We start from the raw sequence: 22,111 nt of genomic DNA on the forward strand, positions 1-22,111 counted from the left end.
TTACATGCACACCACAGTATGATGCACAGGGGAACCTTACGCATAATATAGCAGAATATACTCCCTTAGATTGGAAGCTGTTAACTCAGCTACGTTCTACGGTTAGTCAGTTTGGAGTAAAAAGTGAACCTGTTAAGCAAATGTTAGATTATCTTTTTAATACTCAGGTTTTATGTCCTAATGATTTAAGAGGAATAGTTCGGTTGATATTCACTCAGCATCAGCAGTTATTATTTAACGCCCATTGGCACGCGTTGGTAAATGAATCGGTTGCTGTACAACGAGCCCAGGGAGACCCATTACATGGGGTGACAGTAGAGGAGCTGATGGGCTTAGGGGCATATTTGCGTACAGAGGCACAGATGATATCAGGAGCTGATAAACTTAGAGAGTCTATGAGGTTAGTGCGTGCTGCAATAGATAAGGTTAAAGAGCCATTATATGGGCATTAAGCAAGGAAGGGAAGAATTATTTGGAAATTTTATCGATAGAACAGCTACTGCTATAGATCGGGCTGGTGTTGCACGGCGCTATTGAAGCAGGTGTGCCTTGCAAAATAGCAATCCATCAACCCAAAGAGTGTTAGCTACTTTAGGGACAAATTGGACTATTGAGGAAGCATTAGAGCGAATGGCATTAATGCCAACAGCTTCACAGGCATTTATAGAAGAAGCCTTAAAGGAATTAGGATTAGGGTTGCAAAAGCATAGTCTACTCAAAATCAGGTGTTAGCTGCTCTTGCTTCTCTCCGAAATGGCTCACTGGCATTCACGAAAGGAGGTTCAAAACCATTCATCAAGTGTTACCGATGCGGCAATGAGGGACGGACACAAGTTACCGCCGTGACATCGGAGACACCAGCTGCTGCCGTGACATCGCTGCTACCTCCTGTCTGCAACCCGCAACAACAGGGAGCCTCGGCTTGGATTTATCAGCATCAGTAGACGTCACACTAATGACGAACCGGCCTGAGAGGATACCCACTGGAGTAAAGGGTCCTCTTATATTAAATGGACAAACATGTGGAGCATTATTGCTGGGATGTTCCTCTATAACTATGTTGGGATTATTTGTTTTGCCTGGTGTTATCGATGCGGACTTTACAGGGGAAATACAAATTATGGTTTACACCCTTTATCCTCCGATTAAAATTACAAAAGGACAATGCATTGCACAATTGGTACCACTGTCACAAATGACATCAGGATTACAATCATTTACTGGGCAAGCACGGGATGAAAAAGGTTTTGGCTCTACTGGTGTTACACTTTTAACTGTGGATTTACAAAATAGACCAAAACAAAAGGTTGAAATTACCTATGGGCATCAAAGCATAACCCTTTATGGATTATTGGATACAGGAGCAGATACTAGCATCATTTCTCCAGAAGCATGGCCACAACATTGGCCTCTATTTCCCTCATCAAACATGCTCACAGGAGTGGGAGGATTTACATTGGCAAGCAGGTCGCCGTCTTTGTCTGTGTGCATTGAGAATCAACAAATATCTGCTGTGTTTTCAATTGTTCAACTGCCTCCTACAGTTTCCTGCTTAATTGGAAGGGACATTTTAACACAATTGGGAGTGGTGTTAACTAATCAGCACCCTTTGGGGTAATTGCCATTGCTTGGACTTTCCCCATTCCACTCACCTGGAAAACGGATACACCGGTGATGGTTAAGCAATGGCCATTAAAAGGGGAGAGTCTTATGCATGCCCATGAATTGGTACAGGAACAATATACAAAGGGACACCTACGACTGTCCACAAGCCCTTGGAATACACCTATTTTTGTAATCAAAAAGAAATCAGGGAAATATCGTTTGATACATGATTTGAGGGCTGTAAATGACCAAATGGAACCAATGGGGGCCTTACAGCCTGGTCTTCCAAATCCAGCTATGATTCCAGAACACTGGCCACTTTTAATTATTGACCTAAAGGATTGTTTTTTCACTAATAGCCTGCATCCTGATGACATGAAGAGATTTGCTTTTACTTTACCAGCAATAAATCTTGGGGAACCAGATAAAAGATTTGAATGGACATCTCTTCCGCAGGGCATGCGCAACTCCCCCACTTTATGTCAGCTTTATGTTGATGCTGCATTACAGCTAATACGTCGTAAATGGCCAGCAACTATAATATATCATTACATGGACGATATTTTGTTTGCACAGCAACAGCCATTCTCCTCTTTACAGATTAACACCATTATAAATACTCTTGCTGCATATCCACTTGTTATTGCTGCAGAGAAAATTCAGACTACAAAGCCCTGGAAATATTTGGGATGGACTTTGACGGATCAAATAGTGATACCACAAAAATTGGAATTACAATTGGACATTAAAACTCTACATGATGCACAGAAGTTGCTGGGAGACTTACAGTGGCTGAAGCCTATTGTGGGAATACCAAATCACTTATTAGAAGCCCTACAGCCTTTGTTAAAAGGCGTGGACCCTACTACTCCTGTACACCTGACAAAGGAGCATCGTCTTGCCTTGCAGCAAATTAGTAACTGTGTACAGCAAGGGTATGTGTCTCGTCGACAACTCGACCACCCCATTGACCTTACTATTTGGAATAGCCCTTGCCACTTGCTTGGTGCTCTCTCTCAGTTGCAAAAGAAAACGGGGGAGATACGGGTGTTGGAATGGTTATCACCACCACTACAGCATAAGAAAACAATATCTTCAAAAATTGAACAATTGACTGCATTAATCAAAAAGGGGCGTCTCAGAATTCTTGAAGTGGATGGTAGAGAACCTGCTACTATTAGATTACCTATGGAAAAAGAAACCTTGGACTGGTACTTGATAAATTCAAAGAATTTACAAGAAGCATTATTGATGTCACCTGCTAAAGTAGAGACTAGTAAATTAGTGCCTAGAGTTTTGCAATGGATGACAGAATGGAATTCGATCACTCGACCTTTGAGAGAAGAAAACCCCATAGAAGGAGCTATTACAGTTTTTACAGATGCAGGAAAGAAATCAAGGCGTGCTGCTGTTACCTGGCAAGAAAAAGGACAATGGAAGCATCAACTCCTCACAGCAGACCCTGCAGTTAGCTTACAAACTTTGGAATTGTTAGCAGTAGTATGGGCGGTGTCCAACTTACAGAAGCCTTTAAATGTGGTCACAGACTCTATGTATGTTGCAGGAGTAGTCAAACGAATAGAGGAAGCAGCAATTAAGGAAGTGAATAATAAACGATTGTATGAGTTACTGATACAGTTAAGGAAGGCTTTACGAGAAAGAAAGGCAGCATATTCTGTGATTCATATTAGGAGCCATAAGTGGTCTGAAGGTTTAGGAGAAGGGAATGAACGTGCAGATAAATTGGTTACCCTACCCATTGATAATTCTTGTCCTAATGACAAGCACACATTGGCCAGAGAAGCACATAGTAGATATCATCAAAATGCAAGAGGTTTAGCAAAACACTTTGAGCTGAGTTTGTCAGAAGCCAAGGCCATTGTCAGAGCATGTCCAACATGTAGTTATCATAATGGTGGGATAGGTCTAGGCATTGGAGTTAATCCTCGAGGTTTAAAAATAAATGAGATATGGCAAATGGATGTTACACACATAGCTAGATTCGGTAAAGTCAAGCATGTGCACGTCACCATAGATACATACAGTCATTACATATGGGCTACGGCTCAGGCAGGACAGAAAGCTATACAGGTTATCAGACATCTGTTAAGTTGTTTCGCTGTTATGGGAGTTCCAAAGAGTATCAAAACAGATAATGGTCGAGGTTATGTAAGTGCTAGGGTCCGGAAATTTTTGAATCAGTGGTCTGTTAAGCACGTGACAGGTATTCCACACTCTTCTACTGGACAGGCAATAGTGGAAAGAGCAAACGGTACCCTTAAGCAGTATATTGAAAAACATCAAGATTTGACAGATCCACAAGCATGTTTGGCTAAGGTTTTGTATGTGATTAATCATTTATGCATTTTTGGGGAAGATGATACCCCCCCTGCAATGAAACATCATTCAAGGTCAGGTCAGGAAAATACTAAGGAAACAGAGGTCTGGGTTAAGTATTAGAACCCGAGTACAGGATTATGGGAAAAACCTGCAAAAGTATTATATTGGGGTCGGGGGTATCTTTGTGTTTCCTCACCTACAGGGCCTTTGTGGGTGCCTGCTAAGTGGACTAAACCTGTTTTTGATGCAGCCTCTGGTGGATCGCCTTACGGAGGAGGACAAGGAGCGACTGGGGAAGAAACTGCTTCTAGTCCTACAACCACTACTGTTTCAATTGAAGGGGTATTCGGAAGCGGTGGACAGAGCACTGACACGTCACTACCGGACGGCCCAGGAGTTGATTCGTTTCATTGACTCATTATCAACTTTTCACTTAACAGATCCAGCGAAACTACATTGCCTTGACTGTCACAATCCACATTGTGCTGCCTGGATAGCTCTACGTTGTGGGGGTTGTGAAAGAACTTTTTGGATAGAACAATCATTATTACGGGATTTGTGGTGTCATACTTGTGAACACGAGCATACGTGGGGAAAAAGCTGGCAAGATGAATTAAGGAGACAAACGGGGCAAAACGCATATATATCTTTAAGTCTTTATGAGTCTCCTGAACAGAAAGTTCTTGCTTATTATCGATGGGAAATACAATGTATTGTAAATAGAATTAAGGTTCAAAGTAAATCACGTATAGTTTCTATAAGGTGTAGGAAATTAGTGCCTTTAACACAGCATTCAATTGTAGGACCCTTCCAAGGAGATCCTGATAGAGCATTAGATTGCTGCATTGATAAGTTGCAAAAATTAAGTTTGAAAGTGGCAGGACCAGTGAAATTAGGAGCAGCAAGGTTGAAGACAGATAAGAAAAGGAAGGCAAAAAGGGAACGGTCTCATTTGAATAGGGGTATCAGTGATTGCTAATTAATTTTCTATGATTAGAACACTTTTACAGTTGTGGGACCCTCGGGAGGATATAGTTGTTGAGGAGGATAACGAACAAGAACTACGATTACGAAATAAGATACGTCTCGTGTTAAAGAAAGACCTTGAGCTGTTAGCCTCATATAGTAAAAAGGCTGAAGAGGCTTTGCGATCACCACCATTGAATTGGTTGCTTTGGATTGAAGAACCACAATTTTATACTGGTCCTTTCTTATATTCACTTCCTTGTTATGTTTGCAAAAGGGATAATGATAAGTGCTATGCATGGGTAGCTTTGCATTGTGCAGATTGTAATCAGGTTTATTGGTATTCACAGAGGTCAGTAGATTATTTATGGTGTGCCCCTTGTTCTGGAAGGTGGATTCGAAATTATTTCTGGGTTAGAGCTCTTGAACAAAGTACTGGCCTGCCAGGACGGACAGGATTACAGCTCTTTGAGAGTGCAGAACAAGTGATTATAGCATATCTTAGGTGGAAGTTACAGGAAAACCTTAGAATATTTGAAATTACTAAAGCCTCACGCATCATAGCAGCTCGCTGTAAAGCTGATTTGCCTTCAAACTTACCTCATGCTATACCTGTGAGCAAGGATGCTGATTTAGAATTAGATCAGTATATTCAAAAATTGACTCAGCCTTACAATAGACAATCTAGCGAACCAGGGAAAAGACAGCAAAGAAAGGAAAAACGACGTAAGCAGAAGGAAGAAAAGGAGAAGCAAAGCAAGCAGAAAGAAAAATGAGGTTTGCTTTTGTTATACTGCTCAATGCTGTAGCAAGTGAAGCAGTAGGAGTAACACACTTTAGTCAACCAAGGGAAAATTTAGGGGTGACACTTGCTAATCAAACTAACCAATCATCACTTTGTCTTAGTCTTGGAGGAGTCACTAACCCATTTCGAACATGCCTGGTGGGACTTCCGGTGTGGTCTCCGGGAGAATTATGCAGTTTGATAAACAATCAAACCTTATGTATGTCTAACATGTCAAACATCACATTACCAGTACAAAAAGGGTATACTGCAGGTCAGAGTGATGGCTATCGTCAATGCTTACTAATCCAGTCACTTAACACCTCTTTGCATTCTCCTCCTGAAGAGTTGGATCTTTTTGGAAGTACAAATGCCAGCATATCTAACACTACAGCTGGTGGATGGTTTAGCTTCAAACTTTTGGGTGCTCAGAATTTAAACCAACCTAAAGAAACATGGGCCACCCTAGATTCATCCCTGAATGTGAGTGAATTCTCTCCACAGCATTACAGTCAATGTAACGGCACAAATATCACAGCACCAATGAAATTACCCACAGGAATATTTTTGATTTGTGGAGACAGGGCATGGAATGGTATACCAGCTAAACCACAAGGTGGACCCTGTTTTTTGGGAAAATTGTCATTGTTTCATCCTAATGTGTCCTTGCTAATGCAGCTGAGTCAAAATTCAAACAGGAGAAAACGTAGCATACATGACTTAGACTTCAGCAAGTTAGGAGATCCATGGTTTTGGGGTACATTCAAACAGGTGGTGGTTTCAACTATCTTACCAGGAGGATCTGCCAATAAAGCCATGAATTTAGCAAAACAATTAGGATGCTGGGCAAGGGATGAGCTGAACAAGACATCACAAATTCTAGACATGTTAACTGCAGATGTGCAAAGTGTTAACCATGCTGTTTTGCAAAATAGAGCTGCTGTAGATTTTTTGCTCTTAGCACAAGGGCATGGATGTGAAGAGTTCGAGGGAATGTGTTGCATGAATCTGTCTGATCATTCAGTGTCCATTCACACTAAGATAAAAGAACTGCAACAGGGACTTCACAAACTTAAAGAAGAAGACGGTTTAGGAATTGACGAATGGCTTAAAGGCTTAGGACTTGGACCGTGGCTGAGGAACCTTGTGATCTATGCTATAGGACTGCTGGGTGTAATTTTACTGTTTTAGCTTATTTTGCCTTGTATCTTTAACTGTATTCAAAACATGGTCAGCCGTACAATAGCAAAAACATGGCAAACTAATCTCCTTGCACAAGAAGAAAAAGGGGGAAATGTGGAGAGTATTATTAATAATTGGTTAGCTGAGAAAGGCCATACTGACATAATGCCACTGGTTAAGCTGAAGGAGAAAAGTCAGCAGTCAGCAAGCTGAAAGGAAGAGTCAGCAGCGACCTTGCTGCAACATGAGGATAGGGAGTTGAGATTAGTCCTGAATATATCCTAAGAATATGTAGAAAGTATCAAAAGTAGAACCATAGGAATGTAGAAGTAGGCGTAGGTGCTGATATGTAAGCTGACCAATCCTGAGCTCAACTTTTGCAATATGTATGAAGCTCATTATTAACTGTATTTAACCCGCCGTACTGATCAATAAAACTGAGCCTGTGATGATCAAATTGATGTCCTGGTTCCCTTCCGCCGACAAAAGATCTTTCCAGTTTTGAAACGGAGAGCAGCTGTTTTTGCATGGATTTCTAACTGCTATGGGCAGGCCCCGTTTCCATCATCCCCAGTGGGAGAAGACCCGGTGGGGGATGAGTTGGGGCTTCCCAGCCCCCCCTGCTTTGCGGCGGGGGGGGCTGAAACTTCGTCGCGCGAAGAAATTTTTTTTACTCTTTCTCCGGAGCCTGCACAGATGGACTGGTCTCTTTCCCCTCCTTCTCCTCCGCAGGGGGGATGGGAGTGGATGGGCCTTCCACAGCCGGCCTCTCAGACCCCGCCCCACTCAGAGATGGGGGTGGCACCGGTCCCCGGGGCCCCCCCGCCCCTGCCAGTGCCGCGTCTGCTTCCAAGACCCGCCTCGCCAGCACGGCCGCCGCTCCGGGCGATCCCGTCTCCGCCTCTCCAGGTGGTCCCGCCCGCGGCTTCACCGGCTTCCTTTACTGTGGCTGAGTCGCTGTTGCTAGGCAACAACGACGCGTCTCCAGCTTCCGGCTCAGCGGAGGAGGGATTCTCTCCAGCCCCTTCGGCCCCTCCGCCGCTTCCACTGGCTGCCCCAGCAGTTCTGCCGCTATCAGAGACTCTGTCGTCCGTATCGGCATCAGAGACTGCCCTGGAACCAGCGGCTTGTTCGAGCTTGGACGATCCCGGGCCGGTTGCCTCTGTAGCAGCGGCCCCGGTGGCTGGTCTCTCCTTCCGTGGAGCGAAGGGTGTCCACCAGCTGACTGTGGGGGCAGTGTATCTGCCTGCGTTCAAGATCAGCATTCTCGGCAGGTTGAGGGGTGGCTTTTCGGGGATTGTCCCATGGAGGTTGCCATCTCTGCCGCCTCTCTTGCGCCCTAGTGGCGGGGGGCAGGTGCATCCCGAGAGCTCTGCTTTTGGTCCCCAGCCTGGAGGGTGTGGGGATGAAGCCATGGGGCGGATAAGAGACAAACCCAATGCATGTGCATTGCAGGGGAAGAGGGCACAGATGGAGGAGACCATAGCTGGTTTGCTGTGGGAAACAAACATCTCTAGACCCCAGATGGGATTTCTGGGGAAGGCTTCTATTTCCCTGCTGCTGGCATGCCTCAGTGCTTTTGGGAAAAGGAAGCGTGTCACCACCCGTGCTGCCATTGTGCTGGCAGCAGGGTGCAGGCCTGTGGGAATGCAGAGGTTGCCTCATGGCTTTGGCCTGGGCCATTGGGCTCAGGAAGTTCCTGGGCCAGGGCCATCACTTGGCCTCTTGATGTTTCTGGGAGTTGTGGTTTCTCCTACTGGTTCTGGCCCCACTTTGTGGGCCAGTTTTGGGGTTCCTGGTCCATCATGGGCCAGGGCTCCCAGGGCTTTTCCTTCTCTGGCACTGCTCTGCTCGGCTGCTGCTCTTTTCTTTTCGATAAAAAAAAAAAAAAAAAAAAAAAAAAAAAAAAAAAAATTGAAAATAGCGGGCAGCAGCTCTGAAGCACTGAAACAGCAGTTCTGAAGCACTGAAGCATTGAACGGCCAGAAAAGGACATTCTAAAAGTTGTTCAAATTGTTTGAAATTGTTTGAAATTGTGTTATGATTGTCAATGGTTTGTGATAACTATTGATGGGACTTTTGCAGCAAGTCTGTTTTCAGGACCAAAAAGGATTCTCAGATATCCCAAGAGAAACAACTTCCGCTCATGGACTGTTCCTGAGACTCAGCTGGTTGGACTTGAATTTTCTTTGCATTGTTTTTTGCATTTTCTTCGATTGTAGGATTGTTTTAGTGATTTGTTAGTATTGTATATTTTACAGGTGAAGAAATTTCCTGTTCATTTCACATCAGCATTTTTCTTTTTAATTTATACAATTTAGAAAGGTGAGATATCTCAGACATTTTTTCATAGAAATCCTGCCTTTGGGATTTGTTCATCTTCTGGGAGGCTGAGGCCCCGGAAGGAGAATGTAAACAATTGTTATCGGCTGCTGTGAAATGTAACAGGTGCCCCTGTGATTGGCTCATGCTCCGTGTTTACACTTAAGGGCCAATCACAGGACCAAGCTCGGGGACAGATTCCCTGGACACAGAACTTTGTTAGGCATTCTTTCCTATGCTATTCTTAGCTTAGCAGCCTCTGCAACTTCTCGCTTTACTCTTTTTAGTATAGTTATAATGTATTTTATATCATATATCAATAAATCCAGCCTTTTGATCATCAAACAAGATTCTTGAACTTCTCCCATCCTGGAGACCTCATCAGGACACTGTAATAGTGTTACACTCTGGGTCCTCTCCTCGTGGAACAATGGAGGCCACTGTGACACTGCAGGGCGTTGTTGAACTGAGGGGCCATTGTGACACTATGAAACCAAGGAGAGCCTTTTGAGACCCTGGGACCCCATGGAACCAAGGGGCCATTGTGACACTGCAGGGACTGGTGGAACTAAGGTGTGGGGGGTTCAGTGCTGCTAAATGCCAGTCCCCCCACCAGAGTATACTTACTCATTTTCTGCTGTGAGATAGAAGGAAAGCAAAGCAGGCTTAAGGCTTTAAAAGGGTATAAGGAAAACTTTATTAACAGTAACTAAAAGAAAAAATAATTTCAATCACAATAAGACTTTTAAAACTTTTCTCCTCTCCCCACAACCTTCTCTTTCCCTCTCAGCTGAGAAACAACTCAGTCAGTTTATCACCTCTAGAATAGTATTTGTTCAGTTCACTTAGGGAGAAGAGTCCCTTTTGTCATTTTATGGACACTTCTCCACAAGAAAACAGTTTTCTTGTGGCTTTTAATTTCCATGAAGAGCAACTGCGCAGGACTCTGCAATCGTGAATCCCTCCCATCTTTTTGCAGCCTTCTCACAGTTGTGTTTATGGACTATGCACACTTATGGGATATTAATTTAACTGTGAGATGTTTAAGAGCAAAGCTACTCTTTATTTGTTTCTGAGATAATCTTCATCTCTGGGAACAGAGGTCTTCTTCTTCTTTTCCCGGGGGCAAAGGGTATTCATCATTCTTCACTCTCTGTCTATTCAAACTTCTCATGGGATCACAGCTACTTCAGCATCTGCTTGCTTTAGCAGAAATGTCTTTGCTCAAACCTACAATTTGAACACTTCATCCCCACATACTTTAAATGAGTTTTTTCCCTTTTTACAGGGAAAAAAGAGCCTGCTATATCAATTATATTTTCTCCATAGCCTTACAAGAGAATTTCAGCCCAGGACTGAGGCATTTCCTCAACCTTCCCATGTGGGACTTCACTTCTTCTCGCTGACCATCATGTCTCATGTTGTTCTCTACATGTCTTCACTCTGTCCGTCTCTCTCACCCGAGGCAGGACTAAAGGTCTGTAAGCCTTATCTATGCACTGAAACAGTTAATATCTCACCTGGGGCCTGCAGATGCTCATGTGATTCCTGCTGTGTGGCGGCAGAAGCAATCGCGGTGATGGATTTTTCAGGCTGCCCTGGGGGCTGTGTCAGGATCAGCCCAATGGCCAGTCTCTGGCCCCTGCTGTGTTCAATTCCAGGCCCAGGGCCACTCTCTGTGTGGGCTGAAAGGCCGCCTCTGACCTCAGCCATGTGATCTCGTGCAGAGGCCACACTGAAATGGCTGAGATCTCAGCTGGAACACGCCACGGGCTGATGGCCTCCCCTGCCCCTGCCTGGCAGCTGCTGGTGCCCGGCTCTGCTGGGACAGGGCTGGGCAGGGTCCCTGAGAAGGGGCCCGGCCCCGTGGCAGTGCCCATCCAGCCTGGCTGAGACGGGAGCCAGGCCGGCCTTGTTACCTGTTCCCAGGCTGGAAAGAAAAGAGAGAATTTCCTGGAGTTTGTTCATTTTTAACATGTGTGTTCATAGAGGCATGTTCAGCTTTCTAGTGGTTTAACAAGGTGTCAGTATTGAAAACCAGTCACTGATTGCTACTTTCAGGCACAGAGGAAGCTCTCAACAGCTCTTCTCAGAATAATCATTTCTATGGGTGGCTTCTTCCCTCCTCACCAAATGTCAATTAATGCTAAACTAGCTTATAAGAGAACTATTGTGACACTCGGGTGCCCCATGGAACCAAGGGTTCCTTGTGACACTGCAGGATCTTGTGTAAGCAGGGGTCCATTGTGACTGCACCTACAGGGAATCCATTGGGGGTCTCTGGGGCCTCATGGAACCAAGGGACCACTGTGACACTGTGTGGCCTTGTGGGACCATGGAGGCCATTGCGACACTACAGGAATTTGTGCAATGATGGGGCCATTGCGACACTGCAGGGCCCCATGGAACCAAGGGGCCAGTGTTGCTCTGCAGGGACTCATGGAATGAAGGAAACATGTTTGCCACCGTGGTGCCCCCTGGGACCAAGGGACCATTGTGACACTGTGGAACCAAGGAGAGCATTGCTGCACTGTGAGACCTCAGGGAATCCGGGTTCCATTGTGTCACTGTGGGACCAGAGGATCCAAGGGGCCTAGTGACACAAAGAGGTGCCATAGATAAAAGGGGCTATTGTGAACCTTTAGGGAATCCTGCAATCATGAAGACATTGTGATATTCTAGAGCTTCATGGAACTGTGGTGATCAACGTGTACTAGCGTGGATGTGCTGAAAGGTTGGAGTTCTCTGCAGAGGGACCTGGACAGGCTGGATCCAGGGCCCAAATCCAACAAGGTGAGGTTGAAAAAGACCAAGTGCCGGGTCCTGCACTTTGGCCACAACAACCCCTGCAGTGCTACAGAGTGGGGACAGAGTGGCTGGACAGCGGCCAGGCAGAAAGGGACCTGGGGAGACTGATGGACAGCAGGCTGGACATGAGCCAGCAGTGTGCCCAGGTGGGCGAGAAGGCCAATGTCTCCTGGCCTGGATCAGGAATGGTGTGGCAGCAGGAGCAGGGCAGTGATTCTTCCCCTGCACTCAGCACTGGTGAGGCCACACCACGAGTGCTGTGTCCAGTTCTGGGCCCCCAATTTAGGAAGGCCATGGAGGGGCTGGAGTGTGTCCAGAGAAGGGCAACAAGGCTGGGGAGGGGTCTGGAACACAAGTGCTGTGAGGAGTGGCTGAGGGAGCTGGGGTTATTTATCCTGGAGAAGAGGAGGAACAGGGAGACAAGGCAGTGCCAGGGAACAGGTTGGAATTGATGATCTCCAAGGCCATTTCCAACCTGGATGATTCTGTGACTCTCTGGAACCACCCTTGGAGCAGTTGCAGGAGGAGCCCTGGGCCTCCTCTTCAGCAGCTCCAGCAGCCCAGGTCCCTCAGCTTCTCCTGCCAACCCCAAAGCCCATCCTGTCAGTCCTGCAGAGCCTCTGCAGCTCCTCCTCAGTGCCCAGAACAGGGAGCCCCAGAGCCAGACACAGCAGCCCAGATGTGCCCCCCTGGCCTGGGGTGCCTCTGGCAAGGGAGCAGCACCAGGCACTGCAGGAGCCTGCAGACAATTCCTGCAGCACTTGTAGGATGATCCTGCTGCCCAAGGGATGTTCCCATGGTGCCAAGTCAGGAACTGCCATGGGGAGTGGGGCCAGAGAGGAAAGGGCAAACCGGGATGGGTTGTTTGAAGGGAGGGAACAGGGGTGGAAGAAGAAGTAATCTAGATCAGGAAAGGGGAAAGAAAGCACAGGTGAAGCCAAGGAAATGCTCAGGGCAGTTTGGGGGTGGTCTCCAGGCAGCCCTGGCTCTGAGCAACAGCGTCTGCAGTGGGACAGGATACTCCCAGCCGATGGGAACAAACTTTCTGGCTGAATGCAGAGCCCAGGACAAAGCTGAGTAGTTTCCCTGGTGTCACCCAGCCCTTGCTGGCCCCAGGGGCTGATGGCATTTTTGCTCCCTCAGGTTCATGTCCCCACACCAACAGCATGCGGGTGCTCCCCCTGCTCTGTGCAATGCAAACAGGGGCTGCTGAGCCAGTGCTGCCGTGTCTGTGCCTGCAAGGATGGGGCACCTGTGTGAGCTGGGGCAGAGGCCAGGGCTGCAGAGGGGGGATGTTGTTGGCAGCTCCATCAGGACGCTCTGGGACACTTCCCTGGGCTGTGCAGCGCACTGGGGATGGATCAGCCCCTGCTCTGCTGCTCCTTCCTGTCTGCCCCAGGGCCCTTGCAGAGCACCAGCCATGCTGTTTGCCCCCAGCCTGCCCACGGCCAGCCTGGGGCTGCTCACGGGGCTTTTCTGTGCTGAGTATAGGCCTGGGCGTGTTCTTGAGAGAGCCTGGGCAAGGAGCCTGGAGCCCCCAGGCCCTGGCCTGAGGCGTCAGCGCTGCCCCAGCAGTGCCCAAGGCCTGTCCCTGCTGCAGCCCCGGCACTGCCACCCCCAGGGCTGTGCCCGGCCCCGAGAGCACTCAGGCCCTGCAGCAACACCAGGGCCACCAGGGCAACGGGGCAGGGCCACGGCAGCAGCACTGGCAACACCAAGTGCTGCTGCTGCTGGGCACAGCTGCTGTGCCAGCCCTGATCTGCCCCAGCTCTGCACACAGACATTGCTGCTGCAGCTCCAGAGAAGGCCACAAAAGGGGCATCTCTGGTGAAAATTCTGCTGAGAGATCCTTTATTTCATTTAAAGCCACTGAGAACACAGCTTATGTTGACACAGTCTGGGGGCACAGGAAAGGTGGAGAGAAAGAAAATTAGAAATGGTAGAAACAATGGCCTTGGTTTAGAGAGAATATTAAAAATGAAAACAGAGGGGGAAAATAACCAATCCAACAAAAACTACCAAATCTCACTTTTATTACAAGAGATATGCAGAAATTGGCTACCAGTTTAATGTTTTCTAAATTTTCCAGTCATTAGTCTCCCCACTGCAGCCTTGAGCTCCTGGTTCCTCAGGCTGTAGATGAGGGGGTTCAGAGCTGGAGGCACCACTGAGTACAGAACTGACAGGGCCAGATCCAGGGATGGGGAAGAAATAGAGGGAGGCTTCAGGTAGGAAAATGTGCCAGTGGTGACAAACAGGGAGACCACGGCCAGGTGAGGGAGGCAGGTGGAAAAGGCTTTGTGCCGCCCCTGCTCAGAGGGGATCCTCAGCACAGCCCTGAAGATCTGCACATAGGAGAAAACCATGAACAAAAAACAACCAAAACCTAAAGATGCACCAACCACAATGAAGCCAATTTCCCTGAGGTAGGATTTGGAGCAGGAGAGCTTGAGGATCTGTGGGATTTCACAGAAGAACTGGCCCAGGGCATTGCCATGGCACAGGGGCAGGGAAAATGTATTGGCTGTGTTCAGCAGAGCAGTGAGAAAGGCACTGGCCCAGGCAGCTGCTGCCATGTGGGCACAAGCTCTGCTGCCCAGGAGGGTCCCGTAGTGCAGGGGTTTGCAGATGGACACGTAGCGGTCATAGCACATGACGGTCAGGAGAGAAGCTTCTGCTGTGATAAAGAAAAGAAAGAAGAAAACCTGAGCAGCACATCCTGAGTAGGAGATGGTGCTGGTGTCCCAGAGGGAATTGTGCATGGCTTTGGGGACAGTGGTGCAGATCATGCCCAGGTCGCTGAGGGCCAGGTTGAGCAGGAAGAAGAACATGGGTGTGTGGAGGTGGTTGCCGCAGGCTACGGCGCTGATGATGAGGCCGTTGCCCAGGAGGGCAGCCAGGGAGATGCCCAGCAAGAGGCAGAAGTGCAGGAGCTGCAGCTGCCGCGTGTCTGCCAATACCAGCAGGAGGAAGTGCCTGGTGGAGCTGCTGTTGGACATTTGCTGTGGCTGGCCATGAGGACCTGTTCATGGAAAAAGGGACAGTGAAATGTTAGAGGAGATATTTGTAACCAAAATCAAAGCCATTTCCCGTACATCCTCCTCTGTAACACACATGGATTATTTTAATTGTCAATTAATTCTGTGTTTAAGAGTTCTGAGGTTTTCTGATTGAGCTCTTCCCATTTGTGTCCTGGTATTCTTGGATATCAGAAACCCTCTACATTGTTTCTGCACTCAGGGAGACCAGAGCAAGTTCTGTGAGACAATATAATGAGAGGAGATGGAGGGCAGATTGTCTCTCATTCTGACCTATTCAGTTTCTCTGGGCTTTAACCTTTCTCAGGTGGAGAGTGATCATCTTCCCATTTTTTCCCTAAAATGTCACCAGGTACTGCTGAGAAGAGATGGATACACCACAGCCCAGCTCCACTTTTGTAGCCAAGGACTCACATTGCTCATTTCACCAACCCAGCAGCATTTTCAGTGTCACAACACCTCTGCCTCTCCCCATCAATCTTATAACTCAGAGATGCTCTAGGACATGTTTGCATCCTGGATTGGAACTTCCAGCTTGGACTGAAATCTCAGAGACTTCCAAGTGTCCTTATGATGGCATTGGATTGAGGGAGATGCAGCTCCTTACCTGGCTGCCCTGACAGCATTGCCCAGAGCCAGGCACTGGGGACAGCATCACCCTGAGCCAGCTGTGCCCCCTCCAGAGCCCCCAGGGCCGGGCAGCTGCTCCCAGCCCTGTGCTCTGCAGGGGGAACTCGGCCCGGGGCTGCAGAGCTGCCCCACGGCTCTGCTGCAGCTCTGCCTGCACAGGAGGGGCTGCACACCTTGGAGCCCCGGCCCTGAGGGCAGAGGCTGGGCTGGGGCACAGGAGGGAGGGGGCTTGTTCAGAGGGAGGGGCTGCACTGGAGGGTATCCTGTGGGCATCTCTAAACTCTCCCTGCCACAGCATTGCTGGGTTTTGTTTTCTCTCATTGCCCAATCTTCTCTCTGCTTCCTGGAGATTTCCCTCCTGCAGGTGTTTCCCTGTGCCTGATCTCTCCCTGACAGAACTCACAGACCCCAAATCTCTGTGCCCCCTCCTTGGCCCTACAGAACGCTGCCTGTTTGCAGGGCACTGGCTGGGGGCAGGTTCTGTTTGCAGGTGGGACAAAGGACAGCTCAGACTGAGACTGATGGGTCCAGCAAAGGGAATGCTGGTGCTGTCCATGGGCAGAGAGGCTGAAAGTACATTAGGGAACTCCTGTGAATGTACGGAACACTAAAATAATAGTTCCAATATCTCAGGAACTTTTAAAATTTCATAATTAATAATTCATAATCAATCTTTAATGTTAATCCCCCCCCCGCTGCCTGCCATTCTCCAATATTAGGAAACTGAATACAAAGTCCTTGGAAATGTCCTAATTTTCAATGAAATCCTTGTATTGGAAATATTTTATGACTGAACAGCATTCCTCAGCATGTCAAAGCTTCATGAGCATTTCACCTCCCCTGCACCAGAAATATTCAGAGATTTACTCACAGAGTCTGTAGGCATTGGGATGTTCCAGCTTTAGGAGATGGCTCCAGGAGCTGCAGCTGCCTTGTCCTGCAGCCAGAGGTTCCTGTGCCAAGGGCTGGCAGTGATTGTGCCTTGGCACTTCTCAGCCCCTTCCCAGCCCTGACTGATTGAAGATCTCTGTGCCTCTGTGCAGTGCCCAGGGTGGCTGCAGGCAGTGCCCCAGCCCTGCTGGGCTGGTAGAGAAGCTGCTCCTCAGGAGAAATGTCTTTATGAAGCTCTTCTTGGTTTGCCAGGAGCTGCCTCTGGGCCAGGAGCCCAGCCCAACTCAGCAGCACAGACACAGCACAAGGACTTTAATGACCCTCTCGGGGCTTTGGTGTTGTTTATATCAGACTCAGTCCCTGAGAGAGTCTTCAAAAAACATCTCAAGAACTCAAACTTAAATTGAAAGTGTGAGGATTCTTGAAGTTTTTATGGGTCCCACTGAGGGACACGACTGGGAAAGTGTCCCCAGGTTCCAGTTAGAGCAGAACACTGGAGGCAGTGATGACAGCTGGGGACAAACAAGGCAAAGGTTTCTCCTGTTCTGAGCAAAGCTGGATGTGTTTGAGGAATGCAAAGGGCCAAGGCCTGAGCCCCAGCCCCTGGCCAGGCAGATGCTGTCCCTCCCTCCTTGCTCAGGGCTCTTGCCGGGATGGGCACTGGCATGTGGGGATGTGCAATGGCAAGGGCAGGAGCATGGGGCGGCCCCTGCCAGGCTGCTGAGCAGGGACAAGGAGGCAATGAAGCCCCAGGCCTGCAAGGGTCACTTGTCTCCTGCTCCTGCCTCAGGCCCAGGCCCAGCAGCCATGGCCAAAGTGCTGCCCAAGTTGGCTCTGGCAGGGATGTCTTGCAGCTGCTGCCCATCCCTGTGCCCTGTGCAGCCCAGGATGTGCTATGGTGTCCCTGCCCTGCGCCTCTGTCCCTGCAGGCTGTCGGCATCCCCCGGCTGCCCCACCTGGCTGGGCCCTTCCTTTGCTGACAGCTCTGCCTCCTGCCTGCCTCTGCCTGCCCACACAAAGCATTGGGCTGACCCAGGCTCCTTCTGGGGGCCATGTTGCACCCCAGCCCTGCCCTCGGAGGGCAATTCCTTTCTCTTTGGGTCCTGTCTGGCCCTCCCTACCTGCCCTTTGCATTAATTCTTTCTCTGTGGGTTCTCTACTATGTCAAAAGGAGCCACCATCTCTGAAACCACCGTTCAGTCCCTCCAAGGATTCTTCTCTGCTGTCCACGGTCTCCACCCCACTGAGCACAGAGCTCCACTGTCCCTATATTGTGCTCATGTGCTTGAGGCCTCCAAACCCCATCTTGGGAGATCTCTCAGCCCTCTCCAAGGTATTGGCTAATGAAAACATTCTGCTCATAGTCTAAGAAAATCACCTCAGGACAAGACCAGTCAGACCTGTGTCTCCTGGCTACTTTTGCCTTGGAGCAATCCTTGGATAGATGGAATATTTTAGGCCGAATTTCAGTTTTGCCCATGGGCACTTTGATGTGAACAATGATTCTCTTCCATTGGAAGGAAAACAGAGGCCCGGTGTTTCAGGGGCAGATGAGCAGAAGCCACCAAGGACCAAGGTGAGCCAGACCTTTCTGCAATTGCAGCTTGTGCCTGAGAGAAATCCTTGGATACACATAATTTGGGAGGTAGAATATAAGTTTTGGCCACTGGTCCCTTGATGAAAAGGCCGTTTCTTTTCCACCTGAAGGAAAGCAGAGAGCCCCAGGGTTTGATGGTAGATGAGAAGAAGCCCCTGGGAGGCCAAGCCAGCCAAACTTGTCTCTCCTGGCAGCTTTTGATTGGGACCTATCCTTGGATATATGAAATTTAGGGGCCAAATCTCAAATTTGGCCACGGCCCCTGGACGAGGAGACTGTTCTATTTCCATGGGAAGGAAGGCAGAGAGCCCCAGTGTTTCAGGGGTAGATGACAGGTGGCCATCAGAGCCCACAGCGCCAGCCAGAGCTGGCAGGTTTTGTCTGGGAGAAACCCTTCATATAGTGAATATTTTAGGAGGAGTAGCAATTTTGGTCATGGAGGAATAAGAAGATTCTTTTCCAAAGGAAGGAAAGCACAGAACCCCAGTGCTTCAGGGGCTGATGAACTGCAGGCAACAGGGACCAAGGCCAGCCTGACCTGTCTGTAATAGCAGCTTTTGTGTAGGAGCAATAATTGGATATAGGACTTCTGGTGGTAGAAACCCAATTTCAACCATGGGCACCTGGTGAAGGATGGTTCTTTTCCTTTAGGATGGAAAGGACAGAGCCCCAGTGTTTCAGGGCAGAATTCAGGCAACCACCAGAAGCCAAGGCCAGCCAGACCTGTCTGTACTGGGAGATCTTGTCTGGGAGAAAAAACCCTTGAATGCAGGAATTTTGGAGGACAAGTACCAGTTTCGGTCATGGGTTCTTGTGCAGGAGGGATATTTCTTGTCTTCCACAGGAAGGAAAGCACAGAGCCGCAGTGCCTGAAGGCAGGTGAGACCCAGCTCTCAAGAAGACAAGGTCAGCCAGACGGGTTGTAATGGCAGCTTTTATGTAGGAGAAATCCCTGGATATTGGGAATTTTGGAGGGAGAATCCCATTTTGGCCAAGGATGCTTGAATGAGAAGAGCAGTTCTTTTCCATTTGAAGGAAAGCCCAGAGCCCCAGGGTTTCAGGTGTACATGAGAAGAGACCCTGTCAGGCCAAGCAAAACCTGTTCCCTGTTCCCTTGGATTCATGGGGCCCTGCAGGGTCACAGTGGTGGTATCACATTGGATCCTTGGTTCCATGAGGCCCAGATGTGTCACACTGGCCTCTTATTTCCATGGGGCTCCAGAGTGTCACAATGGTCCCTGGCTTCCATGAAGCCTTGCGGTGTCACAGGGGTCTCCTTGGTGCTGCAGTGTCACAATGGATCCTTGGTTCCATGGGGACTCACAGTGTCAGAAGGGTCTCCTTGGTTCCATCAGGCCCTGCAGAGCCCCTTGATTCAACGAGGCCTCCAAGAGTCATCATGGCCTCCAGAATTCCATGAGGCTCCACAATGTCACAATGCACCTTTGGTTCCATGGGGCCTTGCACTGTTCCATGGATCCTTAGTTCCATGTGACCCTGTAGTGTCACAATGGCCTCCTTGGTTCCATGGTGCCACACAGTGTGGCAACTACCCCTTGGCCTTCCAGGACTGCAGAGTGTCACAATGGTTCCTTGCTTGCATGAGGCTTTCTAGTGTCACAATGGTCTCCATGATCCCAGAAGGCCTTGCAGTGTCACAACAGACCATTGGTTTCATGGAGCCCCAGAGTGTCACTATGGTCCCCTTGGCTCCACAAGGCTCTCAAGTGCCACAATGGCCCTTTGGTTTCTCAAGGCCACCAAGTGTAAAAATGGCCTCCATGGTTCCATGACACTCTGCTGTATCACAATGGCTCATGGTTCCATGAGGCCACAGAATTTAAAAAGGGACCCTTTGTTCCATCAGGCCTTGCTGTGTCACAATGGACTTGTGGTTCCATGAGTTCTCACACTGCCAGCAGCAGTCTCCTTGGTTCTGCAGTGTCACCATGGACCCTTTGTTCCATGAGTTTGCAAAGTGTCACAGCTGACTCCTTGGTTCTGTGAGGAACCACTGTCACCAAATCTCTGAAATATCAGAATAAGGCTCCTGAAATCTAACTTCGTATTTCAGAAGGTGTCATTTATCCAGGCCTAACTCATAAACTTATGTGGACATGTAATTCTACCAGTGTGTTGCATGTACACAGATGCAAAATGGGAATTACTATTAATCCACTTCCATAAAACCCACCTCAAGTTCCCAGATTCACTCCTTGTTTTCTCTATCCCTGCACCCTTGAGCCAGATGTCTTCTCTTACAACCATCCTTGCTGGGAAAGCAGCCCCTGCATGCCTTGTTTCTGTGCTCAAAGTTCACAAGCAGGGTAAAAATTGAATGAACGCTTTTGTTAACAGCCCCAGGCTCTGTGTGAGCAGGCAGAGGCAGGTAGGAGGCAGAGCTGTCAGCAAAGGAAGGGCCCAGCCAGGTGGGGCAGCCGGGGGATGCCGACAGCCTGCAGGGACAGAGGCGCAGGGCAGGGACAGCGTAGCACAGCCTGGGCTGCACAGGGCACAGGGATGGGCAGCAGCTGCAAGACAGCCCTGCCAGAGCCAACTTGGGCAGCACTTTGGCCATGGCTGCTGGGCCTGGGCCTGAGGCAGGAGCAGGAGACAAGTGACCCTTGCAGGCCTGGGGCCTCATTGCCTCCTTGTCCCTGCTCAGCAGCCTGGCAGGGGCCGCCCCATGCTCCTGCCCTTGCCATTGCACATCCCCACATGCCAGTGCCCATCCCGGCAAGAGCCCTGAGCAAGGAGGGAGGGACAGCATCTGCCTGGCCAGGGGCTGGGGCTCAGGCCTTGGCCCTTTGCATTCCTTAAACACATCCAGCTTTGCTCAGCACCAGAGACACCTTGGCCTTGTTTGTCCCCAGCTGTCATCACTGCCTCCAGTGCTCTGCTCTAACTGGAAACTGGGGACACTTTCTCAGTCATGTCCCTCAGTGGAAGCCATTAAAACTTCAAGGATCTTTGGAGTCTAAATTTAATTTTGAGTTCTTGAGAAGTATTTTGAAGACACTCTCAGGGACTGAGTCTGATGTAAATAACATCACAGCCCTGAGAGGGTCATTTAAATTTTCCTAGTCCAATTATGGAGAAAGATTTCAAGGACCTTGTAAGAAATACACATTCCTATTTTAAAGGATATATTTTATTTTATTTCTCTTTAGAGCAGAGTTGGTTGCATAATTCTGTTATTGATATTGACCCAGAGTCTCTCCTCAGCAGCTCCGGCCTGCTCACAGAAGCTGTGCCTGGAGCTCTGACCCAGTGTGGACAACCTTGCTCCACATTGCCCAGCCCCATCCTGTCTGTCCTCACTCCCCTGGGACCTGCTGTGCTTGCAGAGCTGTCTGCACTCAGCCTAAGAGGGGTTTTCACTTTTTGGGGATTTTTTGAAGCAGTCTCAAACTCCTGAGTTTCCCCACTGCAAACAGACACACTGCTCAGGTGTGTGCCTGCCCCAGGTGCCACCAAAGCCACTGCAGAGCTGCCCTGGGCCAGCTGTGAGGGTGGATCATCAGCCCAAGCTGCACGGGGCCACTGCAAGGGGCTGTGGCCATGGGCACTGCACTGACCCCACTGCTGGGTTTGGCTGCCATGGCCACCGAGAGAAATTAAAGTGTCCTTGGAAACACTGGGGAGGACTGGGACATACTGGGGAACACTGGGAATGCTGTGGGAGACACTGGGACATACTGGGAGTGACACTGGGGGATACTGGGAGAACCTGGGGACGCTGGGGATATTGCAGGGAAGACTGGGGGACACTGGGGCATCCTGTGGATGACATTGGGAGGAACTGTGAACGACTGGGAATGAACTCGGGTGTGTTGGGTAGATTGGGGTGCACTGGGAGGAACTGGAGGGGCACTGGGGTTGAACTGGGTTCTACTTGGGATGAAATGGACTTTACTGGGGTTATACTGGTCTGTGCTGGGAATGAAC

This window comes from Melospiza melodia, unplaced genomic scaffold (assembly GCF_035770615.1).
Source record: "Melospiza melodia melodia isolate bMelMel2 unplaced genomic scaffold, bMelMel2.pri scaffold_34, whole genome shotgun sequence".
Classification (NCBI taxonomy): domain Eukaryota; kingdom Metazoa; phylum Chordata; class Aves; order Passeriformes; family Passerellidae; genus Melospiza; species Melospiza melodia.